The 13,714-nt window shown below is 40.7% G+C and overlaps 1 protein-coding gene across 1 annotated transcript in view; it reads right to left on the reverse strand.

The window, feature by feature from the left end:
* The window catches only part of SND1 (staphylococcal nuclease and tudor domain containing 1), a 438,879-nt gene that overhangs the window by 268,650 nt on the left and 156,515 nt on the right, over window positions 1-13,714 (reverse strand). The window lies entirely within an intron of this gene.

Consider the following 13,714-nt stretch of genomic DNA (forward strand, 5'->3'; position numbering starts at 1 on the left):
GCAGAGAGTTCTAAATGTACTACATAATATCATCTTGCCGAGAACATTCTGAATGTTCATTTGGGAGGATCCAAAGCCAAGAATAAACTGGAGCCATCAAGCAAAAACTTAAACGGACCTGGTTCAGAGAAAAGCTAATGCTCTGTCAATACTGGTACTGAACCAAGCTTCATGCTGCTGGAAGGAAGAACGGAAACAAGAAAAAATGGCATTTAGCAAATCACTTTTTTCTTGTTAAGGCCAGAAAGGTCCCAGGGATCCACTACAACAGCCAAGTCAGACATAAAGGCAGATGGAGCATATACATTGGAAAGTGAGTGCTACTACAAGCTTAGCATTTTGACAATTTCATGTTGGAGGCCTAAGAAACTCTGAGGAGGAGGATGGAAAATGGAAGGCAGAGGGAAAGGGGGAAAAAAGAAGGATAGAGAGGGAAGAAAGAAAAAGGTTAGAGAGAAAGAAAGGAAGGGGAAGTTTGTGTCTGTAACGTAAAAAAGACTATCAATTCTACTTTCAGTCTCCGAATGGTGAGAGAGACATCATAAATCTATCTAGACTCAGTGATCTTATTACCATTTGCCCCTTGGAAAGCTGTGATTAACTACACCAAAGCAGAAATACCGAAGAACAGCAACATGACTCATCTTTGTCTTTGATCTTCAAAAACTCTCCCATGCTGTGGAGTTCAAACTACGTGCTGCTTTGCTTCCAGACTGCTGGCAGCAAGCAAACTCCACCACTGGCAATAGGAGAAACTACGGAAAAATGTGAAAAAGCACCTGGCTAATGTCAAGAAGTCAATCATTCTGATGGCATTGGAATCCTAAAGCCATTATTTCAAAATGTAGTGAACTGACAAATGACAGAAGGAAACCACCACCGGCCCTCAAATGAGAGAAAACAATTAGGAACCACACATCCTAGAAAAGGAGGAAACAATTCCTTTCCCCAATAACTAACCAAATTGTAACCCCAACCTAACCACTTAAGCATTTCAGATAAAAAGATCTACCTAACCTGGTAGCATGAGCAGAGGTGGAGAAAGAATGAATTCAATCTCCTAGCTTGTGGGGGTTGGGAGAAGGTGGGCATAATGGGTGATTAAATTAAAGTCACTGCACAGAAATAGTAGAGATTTATATTATAGCATTCTCAGCAGACAGGCCTTTAACAATCAGTGTTCACAGTAAGTTCAAAGAATCACCCAGTGGCCACAGGACTCAGGGGTTTGTGTGTGACACACAGCCATCACGTCAGTATTCATCAAATTAACTGATATTTAAAATAAAACAATCTTTGATAACAAAAAGATCAAACTTTTGGAACCCTAAAAGTAGTCCATCAATGCAAAACAGGACAACAAATCTTCAAACTGGGCTTTATGAACTGATTTTCAGAGCTGGTCTGCTGGTTCCTTCTGTTTTTAGAGAGGGGTTAACTAAGGGCCAACATAAAAAGGGTGTGAGGTGACCAAAGACTAGATGCACTTCAGGCCAGGACTCCAGGCTCCTGAATTTTTCTACCCCCAGCCCATCCTACAAGGTGGGGCCACCTGCCTCTTTATGGTGGTCCTCCTCAGAGTCAATACTAGCAAAACTACATATTTAAAAGTAAACGTTGTTAAGTCAGAATCTGATTAGAAATACCAGGAAAACAAACTGAGTCTTTCTGGATACTTTAGTAAGATCATCTTTTTAGAGAGTAGAAAAAAGGTAACCTTCGGATTTTCCAAATTAAGAAAATGAGGAACAGTGAAAGAAATGAATTCATCCCAAGTGTAAGAATGTGATGACACACAATCTTCAACTGCATATCTTCCTGACTCTGAGGTCACAAAAATGTCTCATCTCTTCATTTTTATGTAGCCTGACAAATTTTGGACAAGGCTGCAGGTCTGCATTTGAGGTGCTAGCTTCTATAGTTCCACCCTGAAGAAATAAAAAAGTTCCTTCCATTCTGTCCTGCTCAAATTTACTCCTAATGTGACTGCTTACATTCTCTCCCTATACTATTACAAACCCAAGGAATTATAGGGGTCAAACATGATGTCCGTTTTATAAATGAAGAAATGGAGGTGTCATGAATGCAGAGACCATCAAATTATGGTTTTCTCACTCAAATGTTGAGATTCAATCAGAAAGCTAAAAAAGCCTCCCCAGCTCTCTAGCTGCACGTGACACCATCTCACCAAAACACGGTCACCTAAACTTCTAATCAAAGACTAGGTCACCTCTGTGACTTTCTTCCTTCCTTTCTTCCATTCTTTACTTTTCCTTTCCTTGCTTTTCTTTTGGTGTCTTTTAAAAATAAATGGGGGTTAAAGGTTTGGAGGTAGTGGAAACCGAGCCTGGGGTAGGAAACTCTGCTGTTTCACTGCCCACCCTGTGCATCAAACTCTACTAGGACAGGCTCTGAGGAGCTGGGCTCAGCAGCAATCTGCCAGGCACAAAGGTACATCATACAATGCAGACACAGCAGAGTGGAGCAAGGTACCGAGGTACTGACTTCCAACTCATTTGCACTATTACTGGGGAATAGGAACATTAAGAATCCCAAGCCAGGGGCTGAGGGGGAGATGGGAACAGCAGGGTTCAGTCAAGGTCCATCAACCTTATGTTACTTAGAACTTTAAAATAATAATAGAGAATTCAAGCCAAAAAAGATTAGTTTACTGCCTATTAGTTAAATCCTTCTGTGATTTTTAAGGAGAACAGGATACAAATGATGCACATTTTCAATAATGAAAAAGACACAGAAAAGCCCCAAATCAGACCTACAGTATTAAGGAGTGACTGCTCAGCTTCCCTCATGAAGACTTCACACCAGGCAACAAGCATGCTGCCAATCAGATGGAGCGATAATCCAACAATTTCAATTCGTACATAGCAAAACATAAGAAAACATATTTATCCACCTATTTTTAAGGTCTTGGTTTGTATTTCAATCAGACAGTACTTACACCTAAAGTCTCCCTGAATTAGGGCTCCAAGTCAATATTATTATACAATAGCATGAAGAAATTTAAAAAGCAGGTGACATGGAAACCATTTCCCCAGCTCAGAGCTATATGACAAGCCTTCTCCATCCCTTCTCCACATCCAAATCTTCCATATGACAAAGCAGAGGACAAATCCCACCCCTTCTGTAAAGATCTATTGAGGACCTCAATCTCATTCTCAACGTTGAGCAGAGTCTTAGGAACTGTGAGCTGATGAAAAGACAAGACAGGCTCTTTGTCCTATAGGGGTGGGGAGGTAGGTCAGACCTGGGAACTACTACAACAGAAAGGGTCACAAAAACATTATTGGAGGACAAAGAACATCAGACTTTACATGGGGAGCCAGGAATACAGAATAGAGGTAAGATTCCAGACCAAAAAAAAAAAAAAAAGTATGAAGGAAAGAAGTTGTGAAATGGGTTGGCATGTCCCCATGGAATGGTGAGAAGTTCTTTGTGACATATGTGGACAGCAATGCCGGAAGTCAGACTGGAAATGGAAGCAAGATGCTCACTTGAAGTTACAATATTTTATATACAGCTGCTTTTCCTTTGCTTTTTATTATGTAATCATTTAGGGAGTCAGATTGTTTTCTGCAGGCAAATGGGTATCAGCAGAGTTGGTGACATGGTCGCTATGCATTTTGAAAGCAATTGTGACAGTAATCTGCAAGACGGCATAGACAGAAGAAACAGGGCAAGTAGTTAAGGTGAAATTCCAATAATTAAAATGAGAGATAAGGAAGACACAGACTAAGAGATTCACCAAAACAAAAAAAACAAAAAAAAACAAAAAAAAACAAAAAAAAACACCAAACAAACAAAAAAACATGAAAAAGAGGGGTAATGATGAATTTGGTTATGGAAAAGATCGGGTTAGGGGCTGGGTGACTACTGGTTTTAACGTCTGGCACAATGGATGGGAGATGACATTTAGAAAGATCAATAGCAAAGCCAAGGCAGTTTGTGGGCAGGAGAAAAAAATCATATGGAAACTCTGAACTATATTTTGGACATGACAGATGTCAATTACCCACTGGACCCTGCAGTTGGGTATCCACTAGTCAGCAGCTGGAAGCAGAAATCTACAAGCAGAGAAAGAAATTAGGAGGGGAAATATTCCTAAGAGTCAGGATTATGACTGGAAGCTGGGGCCATTAAATACATAAGGTCACCCAGCAAGTGAGACCTCTCCTATCTGTGAAAGATAACCACAATCGGTACACTTCGCATTAATATTTATCAAATACCACCAAGTGATACATTTCTGTTATCTTACCAGTTATTCAAATCCGTTCTTACTCAACTTCTCATATGACGGATGTCATCTTACTCCAGTTAGACTGTAAGCAACTTGCAACAGAGATGATATTTTATTCATCTTTACTGCACCTCTACAAAGGTACCCAACAACTATGTGTCTTTTCTAAAATATTAGTACTATAAAAATAGGCTCTATCCCCAGTGCCTAGAACAAAGCTTGGCACAGAGTAGTTGTCCAAAAAATATTTCCTGAATGAATAACAGAAATGAATTGGCTGGGCGGAACGGCTCATGTCTGTAATCCCAGCACTTTGGGAAGCCGAAGCAGACAGATCACCTGAGATCGGGAGTTCGAGACCAGCTTGGCCAACATGATGAAACCCTATCTCTACTAAAAATACAAAAATTAGCTGGGCTTGGTGGTACATGCCTGTAGTCCAACTACTCAGAAGGCTGGGGCATGAGAATCGCTTGAACCCAGGAGGCAGAGGTTGCAGTGAGCCAAGATCATGTCACTGCACTCCAGCCTGGGCGACAGAGTGAGACACTGTCACACACACACACACACACAAAAAAAAAGAATTTGAGAAATGAATTGGTATTACTAGGCTACTCGTTAACATATTAAGGCCTTCTTAACATAGCAAGTGTTTCAGGGACTGCTTCAGGGACTGAGTCCCAAAGAAAATAAACACACCAACTATTGACCTTAGTTTTCAGAGACTACTTGCTGTTCAGCCCAGCCCACTTGTTGAAGCCAGAAGAGGTGAGAAGGCAAAGCTGCAGAAAAAAATACCTTATCCAAAAAGGCCAGATTAAGGAGAAAACCTGGGATTCCTATAGTTACTGAAGAAAATTCCTGCACAGTGCCACATGATGCTCTATGTAAAAGAGACCGTGTTCCAGAAGACAGTCTTGTGCTAATTATTCCTAATGTTCTATTCATCAACCTTGAATGGGATGAGCACAGCTCATCAAGAGCTACTGCCAGGAATGATTTCTCCCAGGGTGTATCATATTTCAAAATGCTGCTAATTACTAAGTAGAAGTGATGGAGGTCCTGTGACTAGGATGGCCATGAGACAGGGCAGCCTTCTTAAGTGGACATCAGTGTTCACGCTTCAAGGAAAGCAAACAGGACGACGGTTTGGAGGTAAGCCTATGGACAACACTGGAAATTTGCTTGGGTGTATCAATTCCTCCACACCAACTGTCAGCTGGTCTGCAGGAGGGAAGGCATTACCACCCAGGAGGAGTATTGACAGAAAGAATAAACATAAATAAAGGAAGCAAGACAAAATAGGCAGGAAATCGGAGACGAAAGAATGCTGACATTATCAAACCCTGTCTCACAGATTACTTGGCAAAGAAACTAACTACTGAAGTAGAAATCCAGAAACAAGAGGTTCGGCCAAGAGTCAGGTGACCAGATACAAGAAGCTAAATTGCTTTCCCAGGGCTGCCATAAACAAAGTACTGCAAACTATCCCCTCAAAGTTCCGAAAGCTCCAAGTTGAAAATCAAGGTGTAGGCAGGGTCATTATACCTCTAAAGGCCCCAGGGAGGTATCCTTCCTTGCCTCTTCCTAGCTGGTGCATCCTGGCAATTGGCAGCATTTCCTGGCTTGTAGCTAAAAACCACTCCAATTTCTACCTCCACTGTCACATGGTCTCTTTCTCTCTGTGCCCAATACTAGTCCTCCTCCTCCTCCTCCTTCTCTCCATCCCCCCTCCTCCTTCTCTGTCTTCTTCTAGAGTTGGGGTCTCACTATTGCGCAGACTAGAGTGCAGTAGCATGATCATGGTTCACTGAGGCCTCCAACTCCTAGGCTCACGCAATCCTTCCATCTCAGCCTTCTGAGCAGCTGGGACTACAGGTGCAGTCCACCACGTCTGGCTATAGATCCTCTTCTTATTAGGAGACCGGCCATTGAATTTAGGGTCCATCATAATCCAGTATCACTTCATTTTAACGTAATTAATTACATCTGCAAAGACCTTATTTCCAAATAAGGTCACATTCTAAGGTTCGAGATGGATGGGTATTCTGGGGAGATGCTGTGCAACCCACTACACATATCATCATGAAAACATCAGGAAGGACGAAGGACTGTCCAAGCTAGCAATACTCATGGAATAGAACTGTTACACTTTAGGGATACCTAAAGCTTCGCCAGAAGAAGATAACTGCTCAGGTAAAAGTAAAAAAAAGGCAATTCTAGGTATCAATAAAAATAATTTCTTTCACATAAGAGCAGAAAGTATCACTCAGATTTTAAATACATTAAAACAAGGGGCTCATTTTTTAAGTTACAACCACATGACCTCAATTATGAAGATGTAGCCTTTAAAATATCAGTTCTACCACCCAACTATAAGAAGGTGACAAATTTCAACCTTAGAACTAACAGACACTTGTGCATCCTACCTTCTCACACATAAACAAATTGTTCATACCCTTGGGAAAGAAATATTCAAGCAAACTAAACAATTAGCCCAATTTTACACAGTGTAACAAAAAGAGATGCCATATACATACAAACCCTGGAATGCTGGTGCTTTCCGATTGGACTCTTTCTGAATGATATGGGTTATGTTGCAGATACACAAGCAAACTTATTTCTCATTAGAAAATTTATATCTAGGATCCCTATATAGATCCTTATAAGTGGACAAAACTGCTCGTATGCTGGAGAAGAAAATGCTGAAAAAAGACAGCAATAGTCAGGTTTCCTTTCCAAATGAGCACATCTGCATCCAGCCTCACTTTACACTTGTCTACAACATAAGATATTCTGCACAGTATCATCAAGCCCAAGCTCAGAAGAATCTATTCTCTGTAAACCAGGAGGTATAGGAAGTTGGAAGATTTGCAATTCAGCACATTTTATAGGGTTTTTTGGCACATAAGGGTTATTTTTAAAGTGGGAAAAAAAGCCTGTCCTCTCCCTACCCCCAAACACAGCTGAGCTGATTCAGCACAAATCTCCCCTAAAATAAAATCTTGGTTTGCAGAGAGTAAGCATGGAAAGTTCCAGCCCCAAGGACGACATTTCAGAAACCTAGCTGAAAAGATCAGGAGTGGGTGGCTTAAGACAAGCCGACCACAAATCATGTTATAAATATAGGAACATTCACCAGAAAACTATGAGCAACTTGGGAGTCCAAGTAAGAAAGTCTTTAATAATAAGCAAATTAATACAAGAGTATTACCCAGAGATATGAGAATCTCGAGGACTCTGGTAGCTAATAAATCATGTCCCTCAGGTGAGCATACAGAATAAATTTCCAGGAATGCAGTTGAAACCTCTAGTTTCTTCATTTAACTTAGAGATGCTTTTTGAAGAGGATATTACAATATATATCATACAAATAACACACTTCAAGGCTGAGCGCAGTGGCTCATGCCTGTAATCCCAGCACTTTGGGAGGCCAAGGCAGGTGGATCACCTGAGGTCAGGAGTTCAGGACCTGCCTGGCCAACGTGGTGAAACCCCATCTCTACTAAAAATACAAAAAATTAGCCAGGCGTGGTAGCAGGCGCCTATAATCCCAGCTACTTGGGAGGCTAAGGCAGGTGAATTGCTTGAACCTGGGAGGCGGAAGTTGCAGTGAGCCAAGATCCTGCCATTGCTTGCACTCTAGCCTGGGCTACAAGAGCAAAACTCCGTCTCAAGAAACAACAACAACAAAAAATAACACACTTCACCAAAGAACTGTATGCTCAGCTCAACACCCTGATGGTCCTCAAAGCACAGGGGTACTTTTCAGAATCTGCAGGAAAAACAACAACAAAAGACAACCAAACACTCATTATTGAAAAGACCATTTAGGTGGCAGCAGGAAGAAAGCTACCTTGCTGAGCTTCCAGAAACAGGCAACTCCGGTCATTTCTGTTAATCAACCTTCTCTAGACAAGAGAGCTCAAAAATCAAGGAGTAAAAGATTAGGATCCTTCCCAAAACCCACAGAGTAAAGGGCATCTAAAATGAACATGGTCTCCAATGCATGTTACACATTACTACCACTTCCAAGCAGGAGAACTCTTCCTAGAAAAATGCATAGTCGGAAATTACAAGTCATTCAAAACAGCTCTCAATTTGGCAAATATCTTCAGTCATTTGTTCAAAAAATTTACAGCCACACTGAACAGCTGGCACTGAGGAGGCAAGGACAAGCAACCTTGTATAAACCTGTCAATTTAAATCACAATGCATTCACAACCTTAGGGCCTGCTTTGATCATTAATGTAAAGGACTTTCCATAGCATGAATGAATCAAATTAATACGAGGTGAAAAATGTGGAGATGACAAAAGAAATGTTTATAAAATCCAAACTTAAATAGAGGTAATTAGGAACAAGAATCCCCAGACTACCAGCTTTTTGTACTTAACACAGCTGATTAGGTAACACACTGCAACAGACAGAACATACAAGTGTTTTTAAGGAAAAGGACAACCCTGATAAATAGCCAGGGAGAAGGGTGGAACCCTCCTCAGGAAAGCTCTGTGCCCTTGAAGAGCTCTCACTAGCACAGTGAAAAACTGCTCCTGCTAAGGAATGTTACTCCCGGTACCTTTGGAGATCTATTCTCGTATGGTGGAACAAGCACCTACAGTGCCCCTCAACTTCTCCGTGACCCTGTGCCCAGATAAAGCAACATCTGTCCTTCCTTTCTCCCTGATGCTCCCAGAAGTTGCACTTATGCCAAGGGAACGAAGAGAAAGAGAAATCAAGCTTCAAAATTGGCTTAGCAATGTTATCGAGGACTTCACATTGCTGTATATCCTAGGCGAAGAACATGTAATCTGACACTGCTTTTCTCTGAAGAACGACTTGATGAAACACAACTTCACAGGGACATCTCAAAGACTAATGAGATAATGTCTAGAGGGCTAAAGGCACTCTGAAGGCTGATATATAGTGCCATTACCACCTCCTGATAGCTACAGACTACCTGAAGAATCTACTTTCTTGCAGCATGTAAAGTATTTATTATATACAGGAACAGACATAATTCCAAAAATACCACGACCCTGTCTACATCTGAGTCAGTATACACAATAGAGAAATAAACATTTCCAAAAGTCTTTAATTCAGCATAGCAACTAAAAGCATTGGCATCTGAGTAAAGTCTTTTCTGTGGGCTCCAGTTTCTTTACCTGTAAAGACCAGAACAGCATGTAGATCTTGCAGGGTGGAGGCGAAAATTAAGAGTAAAAACAAAGCTCTTAGAGTTCAGTGCTTACTACGAAGAGGGAACCCAATAAACAGCAGTCCTAACTCTTGAAGATATAATCGGCATTCTATCAAATGCTTTACCAAAAAAAAGTCTGTCTACTTCACAGAAGAAATTTCAACAGCATGAAAATCATAAAATGGTAGCCACCAAATTACAAATGAGCCACATCTTCAAAACTCTGCTTAGACATTCAGAATATTTTATTTTATTCCATAGAAACAAGGCTATAAACAGTAGTTGGGTTGCCAACCTAGCTCACAGAAGCACATTTACCCAGAATAGAGATAATATCATTACATATATTAACCATTTCCAGATTGATTTTGGATTACTGATATGAGGAGGCAGTCTAACACCCTGATTCTGGTGGCAAAACCAGTAGGAAGGTCACATAGGAGTCCAGGCTAGATGAGATATAAGCAAGGTAGGATCAGTGCACTGGAAAGGAGGCATCATTCAGATATATATCCAGCAGAACTAGGTGAGGGACTGGAATAAGAGGGTGTCAAAGATGTCTGACAGCAATAGATAACGGGGTAACTCCCATAACACTGGAGGAGAGGCAGTTGTCTGATAGAAGATCAAGAGATTAGTCTTGGAAATTCTGGATTTTTAAGTCTGGTACACATGGAGATCATTTCCAATCTGGTACACATGGAGATCATGTACATCTAAAAGTACATACCTCAAGAAAGACAGATTTTGAAAAGAGAACAACAATCTAAGGCAATCTGGATTTGAAATAACTCACTAAATGATTTATAGCCCCGTAACTTCCCAAATGTCTGCACTGATCAAGAAAAATGCCCAATTTTAAGTGCCAAAATGAGCTGGGTTAGTTCATATAACAAATTTCAATGGCATGAAAACTACACAAAGACCACTGCTAGTTTACAAATGAGGCTCATCCCCAATATTTGCTCATTCAAAATAAATAGTAAAAGAGACATTAAAGGAATAGGCATATATTTTCAGGATAGTCTCTGATGATAGGACAGTTTACAATGAGCGTCTACTGTCAGCACTGAAGCTTCAATGCACGCTGGCTTCTTGCAATTCCATCTTTTCCATCATTTTTGAAACTCCAGTTGTCCAAACAAATTCCAAGTTTAAATACAATGATTCGCATGGTGATAGAAATTCTGCAATTAAGGGACAGGAGCTATAGAAATGACTCATATGTCATTTAAAAAAACTGTATCACATGGATAAACCATATTGAGTCTCAACTTTAGATATTTTACAAGATAGCTGGAGGGAAATCCCAATGAAGATCTCAGTTACTACCTTATTCTCCTGAAAGCAAAATGACTAGGGTAATGCAAACTGATCTCTAAGCATTAAGGAAAAAAAAACTTATAAACACAGAAAAAGATTGCCCCTGTTATCAGAAGAGGACCACAGCCTAAGGATACCAGTCTCACCATCTTATTCACACAGTGAGAAAATCATTCTGGAGAACCGGAAAACATGTTAAAGTTATTACAAATTCCATTTCATGATAAGCCCGTGAAGAAATTAACACAAAACTCTTTGCTGTGAATATTCCTTAGTCAAGATTTTAGTGAAAGAGGGCAGATGGTAAACAGGAGATGGGAAGGGAGTTCTACTAGGCAGTATGGCAACTGAGGGAGTTTCCAAAACGCTTCAAGGATACACACGTATTCTTCTACCACTCTCTCAATTAGAAACACACACACACACACCCCCTTTAGCACCAGCACATACTCATCTTCTGAAAGCGAAAGCCCTCATGCACATCTAATTAAATAACACTGGAATTCATGCAATGGGTTGAAAAGGCAATAAAGTCAGCAGAACCAACAAAGAAAGGGAAAAACACTTCTCATGATGTCAGATTAATTGCACACTGATGCACTTCTCATAATCTCAGAACCAGGAATATATCATAACTGAAAAAGTAGTGCTATGATAGATTCTATATAAAAACACTATTAAGCAAAATCAAACCATATACTTTACTGGCATCTGGACAAACATGAAATACTACTATCATCCTAGATTCTCATAACTCAACTTCATGAGAGAAGGCAGGCAAGTAATGGCCCCAGTTCACAAATTACAAAACAAAGCCTCCAAGAGAAGTATGGGTAATTTAATTAAAGGCATTAATCCAGAATTAAATCTAGGAAGTGAATCCATTTCCAAAAACTAGGAAGGAGGTCATCAAAGCCAACAAAACACCTTAGCAGTTTACCTTCAATCTTATTTCTCTGCATTCTAGCAACTCCTCAAAATTATCATATTATCGACTCCCTGAGAAGGTCAAATAATAGTCTAGGCAGAGAAGATGATTTTACCTCCACTATCTTTCTTAAGCTGTGACAGGCTGCCCTAATCAGCTTTCATGCACATAGGCACATAGACACACATGCTCCCTCGTGGTGCCTCTTAATCACCACGTGCCATGCTGAACAGCTGCAGAGGTCTGAAGGGAATTGGCAGAAATGTGCAATGATGTGCTAGCCACTCCCCTGAGGCATCAACTGCCCTGCCTGCTCCCAGAGGCCGGAGCACATGGGTGTTCACTGTGGCAAGTGATAGGCCCAGAAGACAGGCAAGTGGTTTCAGGTGGTGAGTGAGGAAAAGCAGTTTGCATCAGGAATGTTCCAGCCCAGCAGAACTAAGTTGCATCCTACTCACTACTCAGGGATACAATATTCATCATTTATACAATGTCACTCTGGGGAACAAAACTTGAGCTCAGCACAAATAGAATACAATCAACTCTGCTGCACAGGAACCAATAAAGGAGGCTTCTCTCACCAAGAGGGAACCTAATTGATTAAGAATTGACTCCATATCTGACACTGGAGGTCAGTCCTTTTATCCTGTGACAGAACACTTTACAATGGCCTGACATACAGTCCTTGAGAGCAGAGCCTGGGTCTAACCTTCCGAGACCACTCAGCAGCTACTGCAATAAGCTATGATCTATGGTCCCAGGGATGAAACAGAATCAGGGTTAGGGCAATATTCAAAGAAACCAGGTGAATGCCATAATACATGCCACACAACTGGCTGCACACAAATCAGATATGTGCTGCCACTCCTTTCAATGTGATTTCAGATAAATTTCAATAGAAACCCAAACTTGTGAAGAAATTCCTTGGCTATCTACAAGCAATTGTTTATGAGCCAATAAATGAGTGAAATGATATCAACTTGGTGGAATAGAGATGTTAGACATTTGATCAGAAAACAGGAGATCTAGAAATGGAAAGAAGCTTAAAGCCATCATTCGCACTCCACGAATGAATACAGCATGCTGTCAAGTTTTGTACAATGACAAATGAGCCTATTCTCTGAAGAAACCTGAGTAGATTTAATACTCATTTCAAGAATCCAGTTTGGTTTCTCTTCCTCAAAATTAGCAATTTTACCTTATGTCCAACTTCAAAATCTCTTACTATAATTATCATCCTAGTGACTATGATATACAATAAAAATGGCTGTATTTATAATTAAGATACACCATTTTGGTATTAGTACAAAAGTCAGAGCCTTATTAAACCTGTCACAAGGCCAGGTACGGTGGCCCATGCCTGTAATCCCAGCACTTTGGGAGGCCAAGGTGGGTGGAACACGAGATTAGGAGTTCAAGACCAGCCTGGCCAACATAGGGAAACCCCATCTCTACTAAAACTACAAAAATTAGCCAGCCATGGTGGCATGTGCCTGTAGTCCCAGCTACTTGCAAGGCTGAGGCAGGAGAATTCCTTGAATTCGGGAGGCAGAGGTTGTGGTGAGCCGAGATCGCACCACGGCACTCCAGCCTGGGCAACAGAGCGAGACTCCGTCTCGAGAAAACAAAAACAAAAACAAAACCTATCACAGGATCAGTGGTTCAGGCAAGGAATGCTAATATGGCTTTAGTGTGTTATGGCCAGATTAAAAAAAAATGGTTTTGCCTTTCTGAAGATACAATAAAAACTCACCCAAAATATATTTCTCCTAAAATCCAAACTGAAACTAAGTGAGGAAAAGATGAATCACAGTACCTCCTTGAATAGCATTCTTTCAATTACTATCATAGGAACCATCCCATTCATGTTCTTTGTTGATCCAGGACATAAGAAACAACCCAGAACTCTTAGGGTTGGGACATGAGGAAAAATGAGGGGATGCTCAAAGGCTCACTATCAGATTCCCAGAATGCAAATTCTGTGGCCAGTCACAGAATATTACGCT

This window comes from Papio anubis, chromosome 4 (genome assembly GCF_008728515.1).
Source record: "Papio anubis isolate 15944 chromosome 4, Panubis1.0, whole genome shotgun sequence".
NCBI classification, from domain to species: Eukaryota; Metazoa; Chordata; class Mammalia; order Primates; family Cercopithecidae; genus Papio; species Papio anubis.